Raw genomic sequence first — 7,529 nt, forward strand, 5'->3', positions numbered from 1 at the left:
TTCAAGTAAGTGCACATCAGTGCAAACAGGAGTAATATGAAAATGTATGAGTAATGATGCTAGCAGTAACCTAAACTGGAAAATTGCCCTCCAGTATACAGTCAATATACTAACTTCGAAATACTGTAACTGAGGCCTAATGGAGCATACTGAGGAGGTAACTATTAATCATATAGCTTCGAAATTGGAGTATTTATCGTCTTCTAGACACTCTACAATGTTTACACACACAGGAGAATTTTAATTGTGTATCTGATCCTGTGCATATGGTAAAGGTTATAGATAGTGGCTGAAGCCCAGAGTAGCTGCTACTACTACGCTTAGCCTTAAAAATTCTATTTAAAATGCTGTGGTTATTTTTTCATAGGCGTTTTTGGTTCAAATTATGATTAAACTAAGTCTCCTTATTCTACATGTGTTACTTGAAATGTTTAACTATATAATTGGGAGTACATGCTGTAGCCTTCTAAGACTTCCAGGGCTTGTAATAGCAAAACCTTTTAAATAAAATTACATTGTTTGACATCAGCCTCTCCTTTCTAACTGTGGTGGCTGCTAATTTGATTTGTATGTGCATTATCTGTGCATCATGAATTTTTGCTGTGGCAACAGAAGATAAACGGTATGATAATTGAATAAAAGCTGAAGCATCAATGTTTTATCATGTGGTTAGGTCAAATTGGTAACTGATTCAAAGGTCTGGGAGAGTAAGGATTTAGATCTGTCCACTAAGTAAAGCAGTTTTGGTGGTTTCTGAAACCTCTGAGATGTTGTTTGTTGGTCAGCGTGTAGAAACTACTATCCCTACTGCTTTGGTAACAGAAGAGAGTAAATGAATGCTTTTTATTTGCTTCAGTGCAAGGTCCAGCAACTTTGTTTAAACAGCCAGAGAGGTGGTTTGACCACAGTCAATGGACTTTGCACTCAAGGAGGTGAAGAGAAAGCTTGCGTGTTCTGTGAGAATCCACGTGTAGCAATTCTGGAACCAGGCATAATTGAGTTTGGTGGCCCCAGCACATTGTACAGTAGTATTAAAGGTGAGCTATAGATGCCTGCTTGTAGCATACGTAAACAATAAGCCTGATCCTCTGCTCTAGAACACAAGCCTTGCATTCAGGGTAAATATAATTGGTACGTAGCTGTTTTCTAAAGAAGTCAAAACAAATGGTCAAAATGGGGAGTTCAGCTATGCTTGGCAAATGTATTGAGTTCTCACTTTTTCCCCCCTTTATTTATCAGCTCATTCTGTCCCATTATGCTGGTGCCACTAGTGGGTGCTCACTTTGGGAGCAGAGACATCAAACTTGTCCCTGGTAGGTCAGTGTAAGTTACTACCTCACCATGCTTCAGCTGGAAGTCACTGCTTGCTCAGCTGGACCTCCACAGGCTTTCCACAAGTGTATAAACTGATGAGTGCTTTATGAACTTACCTAAAGCCACTTTCGTCAGTAACATAAGTTGGTGTCTTTGGTTTTGTGTTGCAATATACAGTTCACATTCAGTCAGTTACGGCAGCTCACCTGAGAAATGGTGACAGCCAGGTGGGCAAATGGAACCTTCTAACGTTTCAATTATTTATATCTGATTATACTTGCTCATTCTGGTTGAACAGGTTTCTGCTGCGTAGGTGACAATGCATCTTTACTGTTCAGTGGGGAGTATTTATCCAGACAGCATTGCTAGGACCATGCCGTCCATCCTGCACACATCTAGGCATGCTGTAATCAGTCTCTGGTTATAATATATAGTCATTCTTGGATGTCTCAGAAAACTTCCATAAGAGGAAAAGTTGAAAAATCCATTTTAGACAAAATTCCTTAGTATTTATTAAGACTGAGAAACTGAGGCTTGTCCCCGTGTTATTGATGAGATTGCTAAAAGGCTTTGCCCCTATATACTTCCTTACAGTAAATCGTCTGAAGTAATTCTGGCCCCAAATCCAGCCCCTGTGCATGGATTCTTTCTGGGAGTGCAGCGTGTCCCACCGGAGGTCAGTGTGCGCCAGCGCAGGCTCCACACATTGCCTCCCTGCCCTTGGTTTGCCAGTGCCCGGTTTGACTCAGTCCCACAGTCACACTGGTATTCCAGCCCAGGAATGGAAGGATTGCGCTCCTGGACAATGCGCCCTTTGTCGATTGAGTCAGTCACCCAGACGCTTTGGTCCTGGGAACTTGTTTATTGTTCCAGTCTCTTCAAAAATGCAAGGGTGGAATCCTTAAAGATCTCACATCAGTGTAAAATACTGAAGTTGGCACTTCAGGAGTAAATCATAGTTGTGCTCAAGCAAGAGTTGACCTGCAAGGAGCTTCTGTGCAGTGGGGCAGGTGTGGTTGGTGTGAGTTGGCTGCTGCAGGACGGCATTGCTGTATCCCACAGAACCTACCGCTGAACTCCTTTCTTAATTCTAGATGGGAAATTGGGACTAAGCAGAATGAATTTGTGAATAACGTGCTTTGCGTCATAAGGCTGAGTGTCAGTCCTCTCTGACCTGTGGGGTTCGGCCCCCAGCAAAACTCCTGTGCTCTTTGATACAAATAGAGGAACATGTTACGTAGCAATAAAGCGAATTCACCACGGGAGTTCTCGCAGCTTCCTTCTTATCCGTCCAGCATTTCAAATGGCCTTTTGCAATTCAGTATTGTATTAATAGCTCTTCATTTTCTTAAATTTGAGATTAACAGAGGTGGAAGAGAAAGTTTTCTGATTTTCACAGGACTGTTTCAGTATTAAAAACCAACATACTGAATTTTGTATCATCATGGTGATGAAACAGAGATTTGATAATGTTATGATAATTGTAATTTCTGTAACTCAAGCTGTTCATTTTCCCTTACGTGAGTTTCTTTATGTGGACACCATATATTGGAATCTAATTTGTCTCATCATTTCTGAATGGAATGGAGCAACATTTTAAGGGTTACTGTTTAAAATGTTCTCCTTTCATCAACTAATGCACTGTAGTGAATACAGGCATTGTTGATACTTAAGTGAGGAAAAAACAAGAGAGTAACTGTTCTAAATAACTGGAATATTTTTCTGAATTTTTATGGTAATTATTAATTGCTATGCCTTTTCAGAAACAGCCATAAAGATTGGGTTCAATAGATCCTTGTGATTATGGCATTAAAATTTTATGTATATATAAATTTGGGTTGACATACACTTAATCTTTAAAGCTTATGTTGTTATGGGAAGACATTTGAAATCTAGAAAAAAAGTTTGGTATAAGAGAGTTAGCCTTCTGTAGTCTGACGTGTTTGAGATAAAATCACCATTTCAAATGCAGTCTATGCTAAACCTTCAGAAAAGTGGGTTCTAAACTCTTTTGAAAATAAGAAACTGCAAGGTATTCTCTTGCAAGAATGCCTCTTTATTTCATAGTCAATTTTCAATGAAAAATCTGTATTTTTTGTGTGTGTGTTTAAAATGTAAATAATAATTGGGAGATTGAACATTTTTTTGGTTTTAGAACATTTTGTTTTCCAGGTTTGGGGTCCTTTCCATTTTTCTAAAAATTTTGAAATTGAGACAGCCTTTTTCCTTTGCTTCTTTCGAGAGTATATAACATTTCCCAGTCACTTAACCCAAGCATTGATCTGCTGTAGATAAAGCAGCAGCACCCCGTATTTTCTGTTAATATGCCTGCACCTTTTTTAGGCAACACATCCTCCAACTTTTTTCAATAATGATATTTAAATACTTAATCACACAGTCCTCTTTTACTTTGTGAGGTCTTGTATTCAATTATATCTGCTTCATTTGTGCCCAGAATATCTGGAAATTACAGGTGCTCTCGCATCCAAATACTGGTTGGCTGTCCAGCTTCCAGGTTCATTATGGAAAAAGCTAGACAGCCCTTTACATAAAAGGATTCATCAGGTTCTCACTTTGTGATGATACAAGTTTCTATTTTGAGTTCTCTCTCCCCATAATCAGAGAAGACCTGAATGTGGATGACAGCCCACAGGAACCTTTATCCTCAAGCAGACACTTAATTGATGAGTAAGCGAATCAGATCCTGAGCACCAGATGTGCCTGAAACTGTGGCTGTTGAATTTAAATGCTCTACTTCTCCTGTATACTTCTAATTAAACCTACAGTTCTTACTTGAGACTCAGAAATTCTTGAAAGCTTAAGTTTGTAAATTCTTCAAAATGTAGGCTGCTCTCTGGATCCTATTGTAGTTGGCAGGAGCATTTCTAGATTACCTGGAAATAAATCGAAGTAGTTTTTTTCATTTGCTGTTCTTCACTATTAAAGTTCTTTATAAGAGTTTCAAAGAATCTGGCACAACTGTACAAATTACGACTAAGTTGCATAATCTGTTCAAAATACGTTTTAGCCACCATAACTAGATCACAAAGTTGTTGTTCTGTGCAATTTCACATAACATTATTAGGTAGAGAGCCAACAGCAAAGTTTTCTGTGTATTATCAGACTTCCTTCGCTGATGCAGTTCACAGTCTCCATTGGAGACCAACACCCTGCAGACCAGGTTTGGTTGTATTTACTTACAGTAGTATCTGGCTCTGTAGTCCTATATTTTGCAGCAGAACTGCTTTTGGAGCAAGGTTACTGTTCCACGGGCAGGTAGGAATGCCACTACTAAGTTGGTCCTAAGTGATTTGATGAATTATGTTAATTATGTCTTAGTAATTGACGTTCTCTTGTGCATCCTGTGTTCAACTTCAGGAAGAAAAATTTTGGGAGAACAATGTGGAAGGCGAAGCCAAATAGAGTGTGTTGTACTTTCATCCTGAGATCTTTGCAGCGTAATCTAAGGAATTACACCAGTGAAGAATGACCATACTGACTGCACCAGATTGCGTTATTTAAAATGACTATATAAGAGTATAAAAAATTTTATATATGGTAGTAATTATATAAAGTGTATCTGTCCTTTAAGAATGCATTTTGTAATACTGTCATTGTAAGAAATACTGAAAGTTATTTGTGTTTTCAACATCCTGTGATAGCAGATACTGTTGGAGAGCAGCTGGCTGCTCAGCCCCTGGAGAAGCTGGTGTGATGTGATCACTGGGGGGAAATGGGAAGGCAAAGGCAGAAATCCAGAGTAGACTGTTGGTCACCTAGTAATAAAATACTAGAATAAAAATCTTACAACCTTCTAGATGAGCAGCTTACAGTGCATTATGTGGGGTTCACTCTGTTTCCTACAAGCAGTATTTTGACAAATTCTTGTGTGATGTCAGGTGTAACGATCTCATTAACCGATTGGTACAGCTCTTTGAAAACATTTGTAGTTCTGAGTTCTCTCAAGATCATGGTGAACCATTGCAGAATGACTGACTGCATTGCTTTATTTCAACAACTATGCAAAAATCAATGATTTTAAAGAATGAAAATGAACTCAGGTATTTACTGATTTGCAGTTAATATATTCTGGGCAATGCATCAAAAAAGTCTAGCATCAAACTACTACAAAGTAGGGAAAAATAAAATAATGTATCATGGAAATCTCCATTGACACATTCATTATATATTTTTATTAGGTTCTTAAAAGACAATTGCCAAAACAGACACTTAGGTGTCAAACTGTTTGATTGGGTTTTTTTAACATCTTCCTCTTCGCCCAAGAAATAAATCTCTGTTTGTACTTCCTATTGTTGAAAAACAATATGTTCATTTTCAAAGGCCAGCATTTTGCTAGTTTGAATAGATTCCTTTTTCACTGGGTTTAAGCCCAGAAACTTAAGACTTCTTTCTCTGAAAACCTTACCAAGAACTTCCACTGTTAGAAATCCATTATTAAATACTTTATTGCACTGCTAGTGAAACATGAAGAAATGTTTGTTTGCCGTAAGTTTGTGGTATCTAGTTCCCCGTACCAATTTTTCACAACTTACAAATATGAAGTCCATTTTTTAAGTTAATTTGTATGCAATGAACAAACTTACAGCACTGTGTGACAAATGAGGACAACGTAAAGCTCACCTGAGTTTCAGTGGATAGCAGACGTCCTGCACTTTACACCTGCTTGCATGAAACTCATTGTAGAACAGGCTGAAGCTTCACAGGGGATTTTGTTTTGCAAAACTACCATCAGTTCAACAATCTGACAACTTTGAATTTTTGTATGACTTGTAATATCTCTATTATTTGGTCTTTAATGTGCATTATGTACTTCTGATGTTGTGTATCATGGAGATCAATTTAGCTTTGTGTTTGTGCCTACTGAAATCCGTCCAAAAATATGATTAAATTTTATGTTGTTTTAATACACTTTCATTGACTAATAATCATCCAAATACTCCATACTTAGTCGAAAATTATGTTGGATCTCTCAGCTCTTTCCTGTAGACAGTAGAAAAAACTTTTATTACCCTGAAAGTGAATTTATTATTTCATTCCAATAAAAAAAAAATGCCGACTGCTGTAATAAACAGCTCATATAAGACATCACAGGAAAATTTCAACCATATGTGGTTGTTCAAGCCATATGTCTTGGTAACAAGCAAGAAACACGGTTTAATTGTTCATCCACAGTCACATACGAGGCCTATTCTTGGATTAACTTAAATAGAACTGACCAGTTTGATTATTTTTAATTACACTGTAAAAACGGGGGGAAAATTGCATTCTGTGCTCTTCAACCAACCGGGTTCTATATCCTGTTGCCAGGAATGCAGAGTAGCATTTGTATCGCTGTTGGAAACATGCGGGATTTTACAGCTCTGGTGTTTGATGCTGTTACCCAGCTGAGAGCAGCAGAGCCCTTTCACACGATCATTTTGTTTGGAAGACACCCTTAAGATCGAGTAGAACCATAACCTAAATCTAGCACTAAATCACATCCCTAGGAACCTCATCTATACAACTTCTATGGTGAAATATTCAGACAAAAGATTAACAAGCATTTTAAACGCAGCCAGAGCCAGCAGTTTAAAAACATCTTTGATTTAACTACTTTTTCTCCCTCACGGTTTCTTACTGCTTTGAATATCTTTAAATTCTCTGTATGCAAAGCAAATGAGGTTTTCTGGGGGTTTTTTGTTTGGTTTGTGTTTCTTTGCATGAGTTCAGTTGTTCTTATTAAAAAAAAATAAAAAGGAACTAAAAAAAAAGTAATTTTTCACATTGTTGCTGGACTGTTGGTCCCTCGCACCAGAACTGTATCGCTGGTAAACGCACAAACTCTTTGCTGCATTTTCTCTCTGAAAACAGTCGCTGTTCATGGATCTCGCTGGTGTTCGCACCCGCAGAAACATCTTGTAGATCCGCCCGGCCGTGGGTCGGGCTGTCCCCGTCGGCAGGCGGGCCTGGGCGCATCTCGGAGTGGGGGTTGCCTAGATGTGCTTTCGCTGCTCTTTGCCACCGCAGGCCCTCAGACCCATGTCGCTGCAGCCCCCCGTCCCCTTAGCGTTGTCCCCGCCGCCATCTCTGAGGCGCTCCCGCCTCGCGCGGCACGCGGGCAGCCGTTCAACCGCCGCCGCCGCGCGCGCCCCGCCCCCGCGCCCATGGTCCGGCCAATGGGAGACGGCGCGGGCGCGGCGGCCCCGCCCCCCGGC

This window comes from Patagioenas fasciata, chromosome 5, assembly GCF_037038585.1.
Source record: "Patagioenas fasciata isolate bPatFas1 chromosome 5, bPatFas1.hap1, whole genome shotgun sequence".
Taxonomy (NCBI): Eukaryota; Metazoa; Chordata; class Aves; order Columbiformes; family Columbidae; genus Patagioenas; species Patagioenas fasciata.